This window comes from Centrocercus urophasianus, unplaced genomic scaffold, assembly GCF_019232065.1.
Source record: "Centrocercus urophasianus isolate 14NV4802_14NV808 unplaced genomic scaffold, USGS_Curo_1.0 seq_10, whole genome shotgun sequence".
Classification (NCBI taxonomy): Eukaryota; Metazoa; Chordata; class Aves; order Galliformes; family Phasianidae; genus Centrocercus; species Centrocercus urophasianus.
This window is the reverse complement of record NW_024884142.1, coordinates 45,646,993-45,667,976: the sequence shown is the minus strand read 5'-3', so window position 1 is coordinate 45,667,976 and position 20,984 is coordinate 45,646,993. Positions and strand designations below refer to the sequence as shown.

Here is a 20,984-nt window from a genome sequence, read left to right as displayed (position 1 = left end):
GCTTTGTGGTTATTGGGCTGGCATTCAGACACAGAAATGGCTCACGCGATATAATCTGCTTTAGAAACACAGTATCAGGACTTTAGTAGTGATTTATTAGTTCTGGCTCTATTCCAGGGAATTAATGAATAGTCTCTGTAGATTATTTAATGTGAGTTAATATATCTATGCTGTACTCTATACTCTTACTGAATTTTTTAGCCAGCTTTCACTAGCAAAAAAATCTCTTTTTCCTATTAAGATTCCTATGAAACATTATTTTACTTTTTTCCTACCCCAACATTTTGCAAAGTATTATTTTGTTCTGCATGTTTGGGGCAAAAAAAATGAAGTGATTTCAATGTTTTCCTTCTATTCACAGTTACCCCGTGGGTAGTACACCTGTGAAGGAAGCTAACAGCAATATTTGTACACAGAACTGGCGTTTGATATTGCTAATGACACATACAAGAATGTGTCAGAGGAGGCTTTCCAGGAAATTTGGTTACTATGACATGAGACATGATATCTGTTAAGCAGCTGAAAGATGCAGATGGAAATGCAGTCCTCATCCTTCAAATGGCAAGAAGTTGATTCTGAAATGTGATAATTAATAAGCGTTCAGTACACATACTGACTGCTGGAGGAGGAGGATAAGCAGGTTGGCTGAATTTACAGCTGGAGTAATTGCTTCATTTAGTAGAGTAAAAACACTCAGAGGAATTCTAAAAGCTGCTTTTTAAAGGTTAGTTGGTTATCAAAGTATCAACAAATGAAGTTCAGTGAGGAGCGTTGAGACATAAAACACAAAGAATAGTTAGAAATATTTTGTACACTATCTTATAAATTAGCCATAAATATGTGTTTTTCCATGAGAGAAAGTTTGTAATGTGCCATTACTACATATTTTGTTATGCCTTACCTGGACTTCAACTCCCAGTGTAGAAGAGAGTGAAAACTTGGGGAATTCCTTCCCTGTATAATTTCAGACTTTGAAATTTCCTCTGATGGAATTCTGTTTTGTTTAAGGCTTACTTAGTTCAGCATCTTGATTAAATATATACAAGTATATTTAAATTGAAGAGGTTTTTTTATTGATATACTCATTTTTAAGACCAAAGTAGAATGAATGAGACAATTCCCTGGTTTGTACAACTTGAGCCAAAGGCAGCCAGTACCTCAGCTGTTTCCTCTCTGCTTGTATGTCTCATTTTGGTAGGTGGGCAGAGGGGCATGGAGCAATACAATTCCAGTCTCAAAAATGGGTAGTGTTGTCCCATCTGGTTTTGTTCATCTGAGACAAGAGGGCATGCCCTCTTTGGGCTGAACCCTAGAAACATGGGGTAGGCAGGAGAGGCTCAGGCACCAATGAAAAGAAGGTAGTGGAAAGTTTCATGTTTCTTAATCCTAACTTTTAAGATGCTCTTCTGATTGTTCTGAAGAATATAAACGTATTTTGAGATACTTTTATGTCCACAGTGAGTTCCTCAGTTCTGTAACTTTTGTTTGAAAGTAACAAAATGCAAAATACTTCAGATTTTTTTTGCATTGATCTGTCAGCCAAGAGTCTGAAATTGCTATATCTGTATCTGGCATTTCTGACAATTTTCTTATATCAAGCTCTTAAAGCTGGAATTTTTTTTTCCAGCTGCTGTGTCAGTAGAGTCCAACACACCTGAGCCTTTAATGTGGAATGTTTCTGGGATACGAGAATTAAGGGAGCCAGGTGGGATAAGGGAAGAGGTGTTTTTAAGGAGAAAACGAAGAGAAAGCATGTGCAGGGTCTGCTCAAGACCACTACGAGTTATAGGATACTTCCAGAAAGACTGGACAGTTTTTGTCTTGTGACATGCAAAGAATGGAGAAAGGGTACTCTGGATGAAAACCTGTTGCTTTTACCCAGGTTTTAAACGCTTGCCTACCTCTAATTACTTTCTGCTTTAATTTTTCTGTAGAGCTAATTTCTGAACAAAGTTGTCTGGTTCTCACAGGGAAGTAGAGTTAATAAAGGTGCACTTTGATGCTCAGCCTTTATCTGAAAAGACACAGTATATGTTCTTAAGGTAACTCCATGTGGTCTATCTCAGGAGTATGGTGAAAAAAACAAGCAAGTAGGATTAAAATCTCCCTTTTGTATAAACTTACAGCAGTAATATTTAAATTCTAAATGCATTTTTCTCTTCTAAATTCTGTTATGTTGATAATGCTAGAAGAGATTGTATTTTGGAAAGCAAAAAAATCTAAGCTAGTATAGAGTAGCAAAAGGGGAAGATTAACTGAACCCATCTGCTTTTATTTTAGTTGTGTTGATACTTGTTCAGATATTTGAGTTATTTGGCTTTGAAAACACTAAAAAAAAACCAAGCAAAACTGCTGGTGGAATCCCAGTGGTGTGTTTTCCTGATCAGAAATTGCAGGAGTATTTTAAATAGACAAGGGGATTAGGTTTCAGAGAGGTGTCTTTATGTTTGGCCTCTGATACTAATTCAAGTTGTCCTTGGGGAAGCTTCAGTGACTTTCAGTGAGACACTAGTCTTTTAAGAAAAAAAATGTATGATTGTTTTTTGCAGTCAAGCATGACTTCTTTTTTGTGGTGTTTATGCAGGGAGACAGCATGACCCACTTTCCTGCTGCATTGGTATTCTTTTTTCTTCTTGTTTTGTTTTTCTCTGCAGTTGATAACATGACATAATTGTGGTATTCAAAATCACACAGACCTATATGTGCATATTCTTATTTTTGAGCAATGAGCAAAATATACTTGTGAAAATATTTGCAGATAAGATTTTCTGCCCTTCCCTTTAGCCTGTTGTTTTTAACTGAAACTTTTAGCATCATAATATTGTGATATATCATGATATAGCATGTGATATGTCATGATATTGTGTTTGAGCTGCAAAGTGAGAATCTGCAAAGACAAGATAGCTCACTACTTAAGTTTAGGATGTTACAGTTGCCAGAATTTTGTTACTTATTAATTTGACTTGAGAATTAAGTTTGTTTACTGATTGTTGCCTTTTTTTCCATTCCAGTAGTTCAAGGTAGAGATACTAGATATTGTGGGCTTACTATCTACATACAAATATAAATAAATGTATTTGGAAGAAGTAGTACAGAAAGCTGAAAAGAATTTTGGGTAGACACAGATAAGCAATTAACAATAGTTCTTAGTATAGTGCTATGACAAAAAGTGAGAAAGAAAACTCTGTGGGTATGATCAACAGTGATATGCTCACTGCCTGTACATTCTGTATTCATGCTTTCAGTGGAACGATGAATATTTGGGAGGAATGGAGAAAAGTGCCAGAACAGAAGTTAATGCTTAGCATGTAGTCTTAGAGTAACTGATGTAAAGATCATAATTTTAGTCCAGCAGAGTGGAGGTGAGGCCTGCAGCATATACCTGTATCTTGTAGAGGGAACGGGGGGAAAATAATATCAGGTTGTAATACAAAAGGCTTATTTACTGTAAAGGAGGAAAAGCCTCTAATAGCTGCATGCTGACGCCAGACTTGTTCAAATTACAATGAAGGCATACTTACTTATCTTTAACAGTGAGGCCATTAATCATTGGAACAAATTACTGAGAAAAGTGGTGAAAACAGACTATTGCCATAAATTATAACTCCCAAAGGAATTATCACTGGACTCCCAAAGGAATTATCACTGGATTCAGTTATTGGTTCCACCATAGAGGCATATTATGGAATCCAAATGCATTATCTGAAGGAAATTGAACTGAAGCAGTAGCACAAACCATGTAATGCCAGATTATCATCTGTGCAGTACCAAAGTACAGTCCTAATTATGATGAGAGCTACAGTTCAGCCATTTGGTTTTACTTGTCAACAGCATTACTGAAATGATTTATCCTCTTTTTTCAAGGAGTGTCAAGGAAATGAGCTTTCATGATTTTCATGCTCACGTGGAGATGACAGTCAAACAAGCTTTACAACTTTACATACCTTTCTAAATAATCTGTGTTATTCCGTTCTCAACATACTTTGGCATCTTTTGGTTTTACTATTTGACCTTCTCAACTGCCAAATTCTGGTTGTTACAGTGTGGCTTTTTAACTGCTGGGTAAACAGCAGGCACTGTAGAACTGCTCCCATTCAGTTTTGTTAAAGCCAAACTGTTATGTTTGTAGACTACTTATTTGAAATTATTTCTTAAGTCTATGGATAGCTGCTTCTTCTGATATTTTATATTTACATAAATTTGAATTGCTGTAGGTGATATTAATCCTAATAAAAATAACTATACATACATGAAAATAATTAATACCAACTCTGCATTTTGGACACTTTATATGGTAGATGGCATTTTTCCTGACACTTTCCTCAGTCCTGGGCTGTTCAAGATAGCTGTGCAAGTGTTCAGAGCCAGCAGCAATAAAGACAGCAACCAGAAATTTCAAATAAATTTCCCTAAGGATTTTTGTCTCTAGAAAAAACACATTCGAATTTAAATGGAGAGTAGTTTTAAAAGCCTCAACAAATTCAGGAAACATCTTGAAGGGACACTTATTCCTTGGGGGGAAAAAAACCCTACAAGAAGAGCATGGATTACAGTCTTTGCTGTCATGACCTTTTTTCTGTGAAACCATTCAGGAGTTAGGCTTGAAATACGACCTGTGCTCTCTCCTTTTAGAGTATATACCTCCCGTTCTTGCAGACTGTCTGTCACTTGGATAAGCCAGTCTTGAAGCCCTACTGTAGCCTGGCAGAAATATCTGATGATAGACCTATTTATTAAATAAGCTAGTTCTTCCTGACAGTTACTGGCTTCATTTAAATACTTAGATGTGAAAGATAAATTGTATCAGCCTCTTGTACCTTTGCTCACAACCAGTTAACACAGATTGCTTGTTTTGTGCAGAAAATAGCACTGCACTGCCACAGTAGTATACCAGTTAATAACAGACTAGAAGCTTAAATTTTATTAATTACAGTGGCAGAAAAAATTGGAAAAGTGTAAGGATATTAGCTAGACTCTGACATAAATGATTGTGTCTAGATTCTTGACCAAGTACTTCATTTGTTCGCTTTCATCACTGAATACTTGTGATGATTGAGTTCTGTTCTTAAATTCTGTTAGAAAGTCCATTAGAACTTAAAAACGTTACAGCGATTTTGTTTCAACAGCTACCCCTTGTCAAACTTCTCTAAATTATGATGGAAAGTATACAGACTAGATCACAGGAGGTTCATCAGTTCTTTTCTCAACCATCAGGCAGTATGGAAAGATGAGAGCTAAATTCTTCTGTTCAGCTTTTAACTTAAATACTGCAATAAAAATCAAAGTAATTAAAAAAACCCTGCAAAGTTTTATGTCAGACAAAGTGAAATGCTTGCAGTCTTGCCATCTATCAGAGGCTAGTGCTTGAATGAAGGGAGATTCAAAAACAATTCAGGTTTTGTAGGGAACTTTGCAATTCTTTGCTCCTTTGGAGTCTTGTTACTGAACAACACTAAGTGGTTAGAAATTAGCTCAAGCTTTGAGGTTGCATCTAGAACTTTTATATTTTTCCATGCATGTAGTCCTGGGAGGATGTAGAACATGAATGCCCAAACTTTTGGCTTACCTGGGCTCTGCTGAGTGAAGAGCAATCATCTTGGGCTGCATACAGATAGATAGGCTGCTCTGAAAGTAATGCCTCCTATTTATTTCATGAAAATTTTTACAGATCCAATGAGAACAGTAACTGTCTCATAGAACAAATTCTCAGCTACATAACGCTGTTTTTCAGTATAGTCACCAACATTACCTGTGCATTTTCACCATCAATGAACAAGAACCTGAATGCACTGTGCTTGTCAAAACCTGCACCAGCAGAGGTGACCAGCTGTTGACACTGCTGAAATGCATCACCCAAAGTTCACATTCTCTGTTTGGTCTCCGTAAACATTCAGCATAAACATTGATAAAGTTCAGTGACTGCAATCTTTTCTGCTTGGAATTCCATTTCACACTTTGTTTCATAGACACTTGCATGTCAGATGCTGTATTGTCAGAGAGCCCCTCTGCTGCCATCTGTCAGATGGCAACAAAGTGTAATGGAAAAATACCAGTGTATTGGTGGGTATGGGCTGCCGTACCACCAACAGCCATTTCTGGTGTCATGGGCCAACATCATAAAACAGGAGGCATTACATTCAGATCAACCCAGATCAAATATATAAGTAACAAAACTTGTTTTAACTGTTAATATGTATATTAGAATATTAAAAATAAATTAGAAAAAGCAGGAGAAAGCGATGAAACTGCAAAACAAGTGGGATATTTCACCTTGTTTTTGTGAAACTAACCCACCAGTCTGATTAGATGGCAGTGGTTGCAATTTTTATTGAGTTCTCAAGCTGCTTTTCAGAGATTTTTGATGAAATTTTACTATTCTTGTGTTTCATCCTTCAAAATAGTTGTTCATAAATCTACATACTGCAAACTGGCATGAATAAGGCATGACTGTGAAGCAAGGGATATTTCTCTCTAAGATAGGTCTTAGAAAAGTCTAGTAAAGAGAAATGATCAGATTTTTGTTTGAGTAAAGTACATAGTTGCAGCTCAGTACATACAGTTTGAAAATTTGCAGGTAATGTGTTTATGTCAACCGAGAACAGAAAAACAAATATACCAAAAAATTGATAATATTTTCAGCAATCTTGAAACCTGTTTTCAAAATAATTTATCCAAATAGAAAGCACAGCTGCATTTTTATTGGTTTGGTTTTTCGTTTTTTTTTTGTTTTTTTTTTTTGTTATTCACAGAACTGTGTTTAGCTAATGTATCGAAGTGCCATACCATTATTTGCCATCACTTGAGCTGGCACTGCACTGCATCCTCCCCCTGCTCTGCTTTCAGCCCAGATGGGGTTAATAGTGCACCAGTGTTCGGTTGGTACTGAGCAATGGGTGCACTTCTGGGTGTTTGGCAAGCAGAGCTGCTTGCTCTTTTGCCTTTATAGTGCGGAGGGGCGAAGTGTGGCCATATTGCGAGCTGTGCCAGGTCATGGCTTGGACATGCCTGATACAGAATCTTCCCCCTTGTTGATATTCATAAATAGGCTGGACAAGTTCTTGAGTGACCTGATACACTTTCTTAGAGCAGAAGTTTGGGTTATACAACCTTCAGAGGTCCTTTTCGAATAGAATTCTATTATGCTATCATTCAGTCTCTCTTCCGGATATGCGAGTCAACAGGGACAGGTGAAGGTAAACAACTATTTGGTGGTTGTTATTGTTTTCTTATTACCACTTATATTCACTGAAATTATGGCATCTCAAATTATGTTTGCCTTAATGAACTTGGGGAGACAGCAGTTGCCATAACTGCAAAGGTCAATTCAAGGAGAAAGTGAGAAGACAGTAATGGAGAACTTAGCCAGTAGCAGAAGATTAAGGCCAGTAATTGCTAGGTAGTCTTAATAGGTATTAATATGAACATGCCACAGAAGGGTGTGCAAAAGATATCATGAGTCAAATATATTTGAAGTGGGAAGCAGAAAATTTTTTGAAAAATCTTAAGTCTTCAAACTACTTCTGAGGGATTTTGTATTTGTGTATTAAAGACATCCTACAACAGATTTTTAATTTAGCAAATTATCATGGTTGTCAGTTATGTGCTGGTGGGTTGATTTTAGTGACTAGAGGTGACAGTAGTAGATTGCACGTGTGCTTATTTTGTTCTCACAAAATAACCCCTACAGGTTAAGAGTTAGAAGAGATTTCAAAAAAAAATTACAGCAGAGAGAAGCTAGCTCTAAAATTACTAACAGACACTCAGCAGAATTCTTAAACATTTTAGTAATACATTGGAATGGTGGAGATTGTTGTTTTTATTCTTAAGCATTTACTGCATTCATCAATAAATCTGTTTTGTGACATTATACTGGTGTCCAGCAATTAGTCCACACTTCCAAATTATAGTCTGTCTGCCTGTGTGGTCTTGACTTGAATAATTGGCTGCTTTTCTTTTTTGTATTCTGTTGTGATTGTATGATGACAGTGATTCAGCATGTACAACACAGGCATAAAAAAATAATTTAATGCTCCACTTACTCAGCAAGCATGATTGACACTCTCTTGGGTGACTGTTAGAATAGTGCTGGTCTCACTATCACATCAGCAGTTGCTTTGCTGTAACTATGCAGCCAAGACAACTGTGCTAGTACAGTATCTTTTTGAAAGTCAAAATGTAGAATTATTTAATAGGATTGACAGTTGGACTAGATAGATACCTGGAATAAGAAAAGACATAATACAGAGTGGTGGCTTCTTTTGCAAGTGAGAAACTAATCCTTTCTATTTACATGTGAATGAAAACTAGGTTTGTTGGTTTTACATTTAACAACACCATCTGTTCTGCATAAAGCAAGATCAATTGCTCATTAAATAATCACATTCTATACAAAACATCTAATTTCAAAAGGATTATAAGTTACTATCAACAGCATCTAAAATCATTTTCCTTTTGCTGCGTCCAGTAAATGTCTGGTTTTGCCACTTTTTTTGTACTATCACCTACCTAGTTTTACTGTTGTCTGCAAACATTCTTAAACAATTTTCAGTAGCATTTTCATGTCCTGGAACCATGGAATAAAACAGAAGTGCTCACAGGAAGTATGCAGAAAAATTGTTTCTAAAACAAATTATCTTAGTTTATTGTAGTTATCTGTTCCAAGTTTCCAAGTGTCTGTTTAGCCAGAAAACAGTAGCTCGGAGAAACACTAATTGGCTGAACGAGAAGCAGTAGGGCAAGTTTCTTTCAGAGTCTTCTATACAGTTAAATATTAAATGGAAATATATTATTTAGATTACACAACATATTTTAGAAAGCACTTTTACATCTTGCCTATGCCTCCTTCTGTGAATGAGACTTTTTCTTTACTTTTGCATTATTTGTCACTAGGCCCCTGTTCCATTGCATGAAAAAAATAGCTCAAGAGCTCTTCTGTGCAGACTTGGACTTATTCTCAGTATTAATGTCCAAAAGAACTAAGCTTCTGCAATGCCTGGTCTGAGTCCAGGCTCCCAAAATGGCCTTACAAACCTTGGGGTAGCCAGATGGTTGCAGGAAAGAGAATGGGCACGATATTGAATCAGCTTCAATCATTGAGCAATAATTTAAGCAGCTTTTTAGTTGCATTATTCAAGTTTTTACAAGTTGATAATTCACTTACGTCCCAGTGTTTCATCAGAATTCAAGGGTGATGAGTTTCATGATAGTTGGGTACCCAGCTATAAAAAGAATTTTCCTGTTTGGCACCTTTCCACCATTTTAGAGTTCTAAGCATCTTTGAAACTTGTTTCTGTTTTCTTCAAGACTTCAGTGTTAGAGGAATTCTTTTTTGCCAGCCTGTTTTATTTTTGTCTGCGTTTATGAAAAAAAGCAATCATTCTTCTCTTTTCAACATATAATCCTGGCTTTGACTGTATCTATGAAAAAAATGAAGACAAATCACTAAATAAATGTCCAAGTACTTAAATGTCCAAGTACTTGAGGAATACTTTTCTCTCCAATAGAAGCCAACGAATTTTGCCATTTGGAGTGAAAAAAAGATTAATGCCAATATTTTTTCATGGGCAAGACGGGAGGTAGACAACAGGCATATATACAGTGATAGATTTATGAAAATTCTTTTGATGTTAAATGTTCTAATTTTCATTGATGCTGTATATATTTTAATATAATCTTCCTGATTTAATTCATGAACATTCACAGGGAGCTCATTGGTAATTTTTTTTTATTTCAATCATTTGAATCTCTAACAGTAATTTTATACCGTAATGTAGTTTTACAACCCTTTAGTAATTTATCTCAGGCATTAACGCTTTTTTACAGAAAAATAATTTTTAAAATGCAACTTTCTGCCTGATTTTTTTAAATCTGGTTTTTATTCATTCTCCTCTGCAGTAAAGCTTAAGTAGATCAGAATCTCAGTCTCATAACTTTATAGTGGCATGGTACCAACCACTGTTGAACATATGCTGTTCATCTAAAATTTAAATGAGAGCCATAACAGCAACAAATTAGCTGTATTCCAGGAGGAGAAGACTCAGATTTGCTGTAGACAGATTATCATTTACAGGTGGTAAAGGACATTCATATGTCCTTTCTTATTGTGATTTGCTATGAAATAGACAGGTATGATGTACACACAGTAGAAACTCAGTAATGATTTAACAAAGGTTATTACTGATAATCTTGTGTTTTGCTTTTGGTATGTGCTTTAAGCCACTGGATGAATTTTTGTTTCACCCATGTTTCATCATACATTAGATGACAGATATGTACTCCAACTATTTGTAATTCTATATGTCATAGAATGACTTTACTTGGAAGGAACATCAAGCATCATCCAGTTTCAACCCCCCTACTGCAGGCAGGATTGCCAGCCACTAAATCAAGTATTAGATCAGATGGTATATATAATGACATATATAGAGATATAATGGAATATGTTGGCTTGGTGAAAGTAGAAGAGCCAGAGCATGCCATGATAGCTATTGCTAGGTGTTACCTATAAGCACAATATCAGAAGGACAGAGTTGCAGGCAGTTTGCAATTCTTAGTCATCAGTGGTGGATGTGACAGTAGTTTTATTCCTTAATCTTTCTTCTGTGTTTTCTATTTATTTACTATTGACTGTGTTCCACATTTGGCCACTTTATTTCGTATGGTGATATTTACATTTCCTGACTTGGAGAACTGAAGTTTTTATACTCCAGAGGAAGAAAATGAAACTTTTATGATATCTGTAGAAAATTCTTGTGTTGTTACACTCCTCCAACTTAGGTATTTTGCATCAATACTTATAGCACCCTAAGCATCCAAATAGGTTGGCTGTAAACAAAGCTATAAAGTAATGTTTACGAATGTGGATCAGAGAGAAGTGAAAAATGTATCATCTGAGTGACCTGGTGATTTGCATTCAAATAAGTGTTGGTAAAGGCTTTCTTCCTACTACTAAGTGGTTAGGTTCACTGAGTTGGTAATTTAAGTGTTTGTGTATGTGCATAAATGTCTGTTCTTTTTTGTTGTTGTTTAGATGATGATTTAATGTAGCCCTTCCTGCATTTTTTTTTTTTTTTTTTTAACTGAGTAAAAAGTTTATTTGTTCCCATCACTGTTAATTTTGTAATTGACTCGTGACAATCTCCACATTGCAGCCCTGGACAGTTTTCATAGGAATTTTTAAATGTCTGGCTTCCCTGTGTTTTCTCTTGCAGCTTGATGCTTGTTGACACGCTGATTCATGTTTTACAACACTTGATAAGTTTTGCTCATCTGGAAAAATGAGTTTAAAGAGGCCATGTCAGCTTTTTCTCTCTCCTCCTAGACTATATAACTCCTTTTAATTCAAACTCACAGAATTTTAAAAAAAAAAAAAAAAGCGGGATTCCTGCAGCTAAACTAAACTGGAGCAATCAATGGAATTTATTATCGGGGATGTTTAATCTCTAACGCTAATACAAAGCTTCACAGTTATTGATTACACATGAAGGATACACAAACAGTTAATCATGCATGGAAGGAAAAAAATAAACATCCTATTGAGGAAATGGGCAAATAGTTGTCAGTCGTGAAGTTATATTTCATTGCTTACTATAACTCTGAAGGGAGGACAGCTGTATTTTTGCATCCAAAAAGATATCTCCTTGACTATATTGAATATCCCCTTGTTGCTACTGCAACTAGTGTATTAGAGTAATCAGCTATATAGTAATATAGCTGATTATCTATATAATAATTTAGATGTTTTCTTCAGCTTCTTGAGGTATGCGGTCAATAAGAAATTTCTGAACTGGCTTAATAAGTCAGTTGCTGACTGAAATGAAAGGGGAAAAATCTCATAGATTTTCATGCAATAGCTTTATAACCTTCATTAGCAACAAAATAAATCTGTATTGCTAGTACAGCACAAATGCTATTGCTTTATTTATTCTGGGTGCATATTTCACATCAGAAATAAGTGAAGTGCTGCTGAAGTACACAAGGCAGGTTCTTTTTGTGTTTGTATCCATATTTATGTTGTATTCTGTATATGTTGCGCATCTGAAAAAGGAGATGTTCAATAAGTCTGTTTTTCTTGTGAGAATAGATACCTGTTAATTTTTCATTTTGTGTCTGACTGCTGAAATTACCTCAAATTGTACTTCTTTCAACTTCATTTGAATTACTTTTCTTTGATGTTCACTATTTCTTTATGCTTCTAAATTTAAAAAGATTAAAGGCCCGAGTTTTCAGATTTGGTTGACAAAAGTCATGGAATATGGAACAAGATTTGAGGAAATAGGAGAAAAAAATAATACTTTAGTTAGGCTTTCCTACCTGATGTCCTGCTTATGTGAGCTTTGAAAATGAGTGATTGCACATACTTTATAAGTACCTGAGTTATGAAGCTATTATTCCAGTAATATATGAAAAGTCTGTTTTGATCCAATTAGTGATATAATTTGGTGTGGTTTTGGCTAGGGACGTTGGCAGTCCGTGACTCTAGATAAACAATTAATAAACAATCATTAAATAGTTATTAAAAGATGAAGCCAATGCTGTTAATTGATTTTGCATTTAGTCAAAAATCTGCCAGAAAGGAAAAGGAAATAAGAACTATTCTTTCATTTAAAACAACACAAAACAACAACAAAAAAACTGTTCAAGGAAATTAGACTGAAATGCGTGACATTCTTGTGATGTCTGAATAAATTGGACCTTCCTCTATTATCATATTTTTGTTTAACATATATTCTTACATCAACTTAGTTTTAAGATCTGTTCTCCCAAGAAGATCCTGAAGAAATATGCGTTGGTTTTAGATATTTCATAGTTATTACATTTCTCCAGCACTAGGGGCATATTTAGACAGATTAAACTCTGCCAAGAGCAATATCCAATTCCGGATTACATTTGTAGGTAATCTTCTGGCAAGCATTACCCTTAGGCATTCACAGTCATACATCAGTAGGATCTGGGTTTTCCATGCAAGATTTGCAGTGTAATTTAGGCATTTGGAGTATGATTTGTGTTCCTTACGGACTTTGTATAACTCAGTGCTTTTCAATTTGTAGATCCTTGAAACACAGGGATTTCCATCATGTATATTCTAGAACATATAACCTTACCTACGATTTTCTTTGTTCATAACATAATTTATTTATAGGATACTCCAGTTCAAGTAAGTTGGCCTGGATTTTTCTAATGGAGACTGGGAGACAATCTGTTAGTGATTTAGCTTTGGTAAAGGAATGTACTTCTGATGGAAATTTCATGACTGTCCCCAATTCATACACTTTCTTTTGTATCACAGAGCTGTCACAGAATTTGCAAACCAGATTTCTTTGAAATTCAACTGGAAAATAGGTTTCAGTGATGCATTTCCTGACAACTGATTCAAGAGTCCAACATGCAGCTAGTCAAACCATGCAACGTGTTTACAGTGTTCAAATCTCAAGCCCCAGTGCTTTTCTTCTATGCACAGTGCATGTTGCTGATGTAGATGCAGCCTTTAGGAAAGTCATCAGACCTGCTGTAGATATCTGTAGATATCCACTACTGTCATGGATTGCCTTCCTTACCAGTGGAAATAATGATCGAATACTTTTGAGGCACAATTTCTCTCCTCCTAAATTTCTTCAACTGGTCATGTTGTATGTATGCTTGGTTTTTAATCCTTCTAACCTAATAATAAATGGAATTTAGATGACTAACTTGAAAGCACGTGCTTACATACTAGGAGCTTAAAGTTAAGCGACCAAAAAGGCAAATAGGATGCTGACAGATAGCAGATCACTCAGAGAAATGCAGAAGTGATCAGAGTTTATGTTCTCTTGTGCTCAGACTTCAGTTGTCTGTTGAAAATTGTGATAAATCCAGTACAGTCCTGTTCAATGAGTGATACACTTTACATATACATCCATCTGAACTGAGTTTAGGATGAGAGGGAACTTAGTGTCTATAAGAAATATTTCTCTAAAATTCATTGTTCACTAATAACAGAAGTAATAATTGACAGTAAAGCAGCTGAAATAAGCAAACGAGAAAGATTGCTTTCTTACTACACAATTCACAGCTGTTCTGGTTTTGGTTGTACTTCCTCCAGTGTTTTTTGCTCATGCCATTCTCATGTGCTCTTTCTAGTGGTCTTTTAGATGAATTCTTTACAGCAGCCTGACTGTAATATTTTTGTGAATTTTGGGAACATTTTGTTTTTGTAGGACCTTGCATGAACCGAGGAAGCAGCAGGATCCACAGTGACATCTAAGAATAATTCATTTTTATTTCCCACTTGCCAAGGAGAGACTCTTCCTGGAAAGGTCAGGAGAAGCCACAGGACAGAGAGGCTCATGTTCTCATAAAGAAAAGTCTGGGGAATTCCAACGGGTGTTCAGACTGAGAATATTAGCAGAAAAATTTGTCTTTTTTATTTTTAAATGTCAGGGCAAGATAATTAAAGGAGGCTCGGTCATAAACAATGCATTTCAAATTACAGGGTTGCTATCTTAAATCCACTAATCCTGTAGTAATTGTCATACGTTTACTCCTGTATGTAGGAGCTTTTATTGGATATAAACACCATGTTGCTCAAAACTTACAGAATCATGGAATCACCAAGGTTGGAAAAGACCTCCTAGATGATCTAGTCCAACCATCCACATTCCACCAATATTCCGCCAGTAAACTATGCCCTTTAGTACAACATCTAAACATTTGTTGAACACCTCCAGGCACAGTGACTCAACCACCTCCCTGGTCAGTCTGTTCCAGTGCCTGACCACTCTTTTGGAGAAGACATTTTTCCTGATACCCAGCCTGAATCTCCCCTTTTGCAACTTGAGGCCATTCCCTCTAGTCTTATCATTAGTTACCTGGGAGAAGAGGCTGACCTCCACCTCGCTTCAACCTCCTTTCAGATAGTTGTATTGAGGGATAAGGTCTCCCATGAGCCTCCTCTTCCCTAAACAATCCCAGTCCCCTGAGCTGCCCTCATAAGGCTTGTGCTCCAGATTCATCACCAGCTTTGTTGCCCTTCTCTTGACACACCCCACAGCCTTGATGTCTTCTTGTAGTGAGTGGCACTGTGGATATATGCGTCGTATCTCCCTCTTAAGCTTAAGATTCCTTTTTTTTCTTTTTTTTTTCCTTCTGTGTCATTAATGGGAGTGACTGGATACTCTTAAACTTGGTATGAATTTCAGTCAGTGCAGGTAAAGAAGAGATTTGAAGTCAGCCCCACAGTCTTTTACTGTACCAGAAAAAGTATGAGGAGGCAAAGAGGGCAAAAAAATGTATAAATCAGAAAGCCAACTCCAATTAAAAATTGCATGTTCTGGCAGGATGCATTGGATGACAGCATATGGTGTTATTCAAGAAGCACTATATTTATCTTAAATGTCTGTGCTTTAAAATTTGGTAATTTTCCACTTCATACAAACAAAAGAATGTTTTACCTGTTGGTCAGAAAATCTAATCCTCTTTCCATTTCATGTAACTGTGTATTGCAAACAAAGTTTAGGATTTCTGATGAAAGGCAGGAAACCAAAAAGAATTATTATGCTTCGTTAATCTTATTTGATGGGATAGTTTTAGTTTAGGTAATAAGTTTTATCATTAAAAATTGGTTCTGAGGAAATGCATGATATCACCTTGTTCCTTCTGTAACTGAAGTCTTTTCCTTTCACTGCCATTTCTGTGTAAGTGAAGATAATCTCTACAAAGAGGCTCTGATATTGACCTGTCATATCACGTGTTGCTTATCAAGTACTAAAGAAATTGAATTTCATTTTATCTGTTATCTGGAGCTTCTTATTAAATCATCCCGCAGTTCAGAGATGGTATGAGGTCAGCAGGTTCTGTCTCTTTTGCCAGCTATCCCTGGATTATTAACCTTTGGAGAATTTCTGAAGCTGTTCTTTATTTTATCCCATAACATTGAGTTAAATCTTTTTGATCCATAAATTGTTGCAAGTGAATACCATGTGCATGTAATTCTCTTACTTAATGCTATTTCTGAATAAGGAATGAGGACTTAGTAGTCTGTATAAATATAAAAATCTCTTTTACTATTCAGGTTTTGTTGTGTTTTTTGTTTTTTGGTTTTTTTTTTTTGGAGGGGGGGGAGGGGTTCTGTTCTCTTTATATTCTCTCAGTGCTTCTGTTTTTAATTGGTAAGTGTAACAGCAGTCAGACTGGGTGATGGATCCGAGTCAAAGAGCAAATACTAGTATTTGTTAGAACAAGATATGCAATTAGGGTGATGAGGAGGAAGATAATGGAGTTCAGGTGCAGTAAAAGGCAGGCAGTAAACAGCAGTGAGAAATGCATGGAGGTAGTAGCAGTGGCTGTGGACAAGGTCGGTCTGGTAGGGGGAAGCATGTTCCCAGGAGAGGGGCTAGTCAGGATGGGGCAGTAGGTTTAGCGGAGGAAATGATGCAGACTGAAGGGCATTCTGAGGCAAAATAGTACAAATTGTGCCCTGCAGTCTCCAGTTAAGATTCAGATTGAACTGGTCCTTTCCTCAGCTTCTCATATGAAGAACAAATTACATATTTTCACTGATCTAAAAATTTGCATTGCAACACCATCACCAAACCCTCCATATGTCTCATGGCTATTTTTCTTTTGGAGGATATGACTCTGCCAGTCAGGATGTTCATGCTTAAGAGCTTGAGACACTCTCAGGATATTGAATTTCTCACAGCAACAGGAGGCTGAAGTGTTTTATGCCATCACCACAAGGAACCGTCTTCTGTGTTAAATATGCTTTCCATTGTAGAGAAAATCTTGAGAAATATTTTAATTTTATTTTTTTTATTTTAGTTTTGAAAACAGAATTAGTTATGAAACAAAGGAAGTCTTGCTTCACTCAATTTCTAAACTCAAAAAAATCTTTCAAAATCCTCCCCCTCATTGAAACTAGGTACTAAGTTTAGAATATTATCTTGGAAATGAGTAAGCCAGTGCTATGCTTTCAAATTTGTTCTAGGAAAAATGGCATGAACCCTTCTAAAAAGGAGCTACAGATTAGGAGTGTGCAGTGGAGTTTGCATTTCTGTGTTGGCAGTGGAAGGTCGAGTGTAAATGTGGTCTCGGAAGGGCTGCTGCTGTGAGCCACTGCTACCTGGAAGCTGGAGCATAGGTGAACTTGAAGCTGAGGACTGCTCAGTTTTCTTCTGCTGTTGGCACTTAAATGACCTTGGAGTTTTGAACAAGTTATTAACCTTTTAGTGTCTTTTTCTCCTTGCAGAATTAGCATAAACACTTATTTGTCTCACAAGGCTAATTGGTAAATTAATGCTTGGAAAATAGTAAAGACTTTCTGCTGTTATTAAATATTATTGAAACTCCAGCTGATAGGTAAAGAAATGAGTAGATTTTGAGAGAGTCATATTTCTTCCCACTTTGGCAGAGTGTGCCATTTTGATGTTACTAAGTCATCAGAGAAGCAAGACATTATGGACTTGAATACCCAGGCATTTTGAATAGAAGTTCTAGATATGGCTGAAAAGGAAAAGGTGGGAAACAACAACTGGGAAGGCAGGGTAAAAGTGAATTCACTAGGTTTGGTGGTACAGAAACAATACCCTGAGATGTGAAGAGAATGCATGAATTGAAATAGAACTACAGGAGGATAAAGAAAATATTTCAGTAAACTCAAGTCCCATAAGATAGGGAAAGGGAAAAGTGGCAGATGAGCAGTCTCTTTTGCTCCTATCTAGAATAGAATTATTCTTAATGAGATGCTGGGATTTGGGGGAAGCCTGCTAAAAAAATTCAGTAATGTTTTATCTGAGAAAAATAATTATTGGGAGATTGCTTTCTAGTGAGGTGTTACAGATGGAGGCTTTGTGATGTGGTCATATAAAACAATTGGTCTTTACCTCTAGAGATCTTTGAGATAAATGTTGCCTGGAGGCAGGAGTAAAATTGTTGTTTCAGAGCATCGTTTTAGAAGCTGTGGGACTGTTGGCAGAGTTTACCAAAGCTGTTGAGAGACTTGGCAGATTTTAATTACCATCTCAATATTGCAGAAGTTGTTTAATTTCTGACAAAGAAGGGAATAGTTGTGAGAAAGTGAGATCACACTCTGTCTTTCATTCTTTCCTGTTTGACTATGGAATAAAGGATTCTTTTCAGTATCTCTTCTGATGCGGTGGCACATTTGTAAAATTTGCATAAATTGTAATTTTATTTTTTTTAAGATTAACAAATTTTTTTTCTTCTTTTCTTTTTGAAGTTCTGTATTGCACAGTATGAATGCATTGTACAGTTTGTCAGGAAAGAAGCGAGATGAAAATACAGTGATTTTTTTTGCTACTGATTAGTCTACTTCAAACAGTACTGGTCTCAATCTTCATGGCCAAATGGCTTGTACCATGTTATAATTCTTTTAGCAGTTCTAGTAAACTTTAAATTCAGGTTCTTTTGGTGTGGTGGATGGAAGCATAGCCCGGATTAGTAGAATAAATGCAGAATTACTATTAGGAGAAAACCAATCCATTTTAAAAGGAAAAATAAGTCTACAGTTCAAAACAATATTTACTCTTTTAGACCTCAAAATATATCACATAATGTGTAACTTTTTTGTCATTTGTGTTGTAAAAAGGTTAACAATTATTACTTCAATTTTAGAGATACTTTTTTTTTTTTTTCCTAAGCAATGCCTGAATATGTGTTGGTTTTTTTTCTGAATACTTAGAGTAGCCAAAGAAATACTTGTGTTTTGAAGACTCTTACCAGGTCCTTCAGTAGATTGCTGTGTTGCTTCTATGTTTACAACTGCCTCTCACCTGTTGGTACTTGGTGAAGAGTCATTGTTTATTCTATAAATTTTTTTTTTTCTTCCTTCTCTTCACATCTCTCTCGAGGAACTTTTCAGTGATATCTTTCAGCTTCACATCTCTATTGTGGGATTATACAATATGTTCAGAAGGCTACTGCCCAGCACGTCTATTTTTGCATTTGTATTTTTTCCCATATATGTGATAAATTGGTACGTAAGGGCAAAGGGAACACATTTTTTCAAAACCCAGAAAGAAAGAGATCATAGAAGCAAATAGGCACAATTTTTTTTCCTTCAGACTAAAAGATTTGTATAATATCCTGAGCTGGAAAGGGCTCACAAGGATCATAGAATCATAGGGGTTGGAAGCGATACCCAACTCCAACCGCTGGCTCCACACAGGGCCGTCCAAAATCCAAACCTTATCTCTAAGAGCACTGTCCAGACACTTGTACTCCTGGAGCTCAGTGCCATGATGACTGCCCTGACAATCCTGTTCCATGCTCTCTGGTGAAGACCTTTTCCTGACAGCCAACCTAATCCTCTGCTGACACAGCTCCATGACATTCCCTTGGGTCCTGTTGCTGTCACCAGAGAGCAGAGCTCACTGCTCCTCATCTGTTCCCCTTGTGAGGAGCTCTGGGCTGCCATGAAGCTTCCCCAGCATCTTCTGCTCTGGGCTGAACAAACCAAAGGACTTCAGCCATCCTTCATTCATCTTGCCCTCTGGATCCTTCACCTTCATCTTTGTAGACCTCCTTTGGATGCTCTCTAATAGTTTTACGTGCTTCTTATGCTGTGGCAACCAAACTGCATCCAGTGCCTGAGGTGAGATTGCATAGTGCAGAGCAGAGTGGGACAACCCCTCCCCTTGCTCAGTGGCAGTGCTGGGCCTAGTTTCCCTTTGGGCTGCCAGGACACACTGCTGGCTCAGAATCAGCTTGCTGTCAAACCAGAACCCTCAGATCCCTTTCCACAGGGCTGCCTCATCCCAGGTCCAGACTCCAGCACTTGCTCTTGTTAAACTTCTTGCACCTGATAATTGTTCGGACCTCTAGTTAGTCAAGATTTCTCTACCCTTGACAAAGTCAATAGCTCCTCCCATTTCATTGTCATCTTTCTGAAGAAGTACCTTTATGTTACATTTAGAATTTGTTTGTTCTGTTGTTTGAAACTAAAATTCTGTGCTTTGTCCTGAAAACTTTGTCTAAGTGGATTATAGTGATTGATATTTCCTTGTTTCAATATACCATCTGTGCTTTTGGCTTACTGTTACCGTGGTTGGGATTCTCATTTCATAAGTGCAAGTTACACAGGACACTTAGGTGCAGAAAGAGATGTGCTGTATTTCACTTTCTTGCATGATTTCAGTGGTTTTGACCTTACACCAACAAGGACACAAGGCTGCAGCTGTACCTACTGCAGGCTCTATTTTCTGTAGTGAAGAAGTATGTGTGAGCAAGATATAAAAATTCCCTTGGTATATTTCTAGTGAAACCCTAGTGTATATGTAGTCATGGCCATGATTTTCATTGTGTAATCATTTTAATTAAGTTCAACAATAAAAGTTAGTCTTGCATGAGGAATGAATGCGTTAGAGAGATGATGAAGGATTGATGACAGCTTGGGGAGTGCCACGTCCTCTGCTGTTGAATTTGCTTGGCGGGGGGAGAGCAGGTGAACTTGGGTCACAGTTCAGAGGTTACCAACTCAGAGCAGTGTCCAAAGTTTTAGGGATCTGAAAGAAGAGGGATATAATAGGAATATCCAAAAGATTTTTTTACAATATTTCTCAGGGGTTTTGTTTGAATGGATAGCTTCATTATTAAAATTAATAAACATCAGTTAATATCTGCATCATTTTTTGTAATTGCTGGCTTAGTAAGGTGATTAGCTTATTAGCATATAGCATTGCTTTGTGGCATGATAAATCATAGTGCAGTGAATGTTGACTCTTCATCACTATGATATATTATCTAATTTTCCCAGGCAAAAATAAAAATGGGAGGAAAGGGTGAAAATTAAGAAGGAAAGCCAGTGGTGACAACTGGGTGGCATTTTGGACAATTTTACATCTGCTGTCTGTATTCTCAGTTGCTTTGAATTGCTAGACTATTAATAACAATTCTTCATTGTTAATAAGTCTTAATCACTGCATGAAAGTTGCAAAGAGACCCTGAAGAGGAAATAAAAAACATGGAAACTGTGGCAGTTTTTTGCATTC

General features: G+C 36.6%; 1 protein-coding gene across 1 annotated transcript in view; it reads left to right on the top strand.

The window, feature by feature from the left end:
* Nucleotides 1-20,984, top strand: part of PTPRK (protein tyrosine phosphatase receptor type K) — a 397,462-nt gene that overhangs the window by 288,768 nt on the left and 87,710 nt on the right. The gene's annotated exons all lie outside the window — the stretch shown is intronic.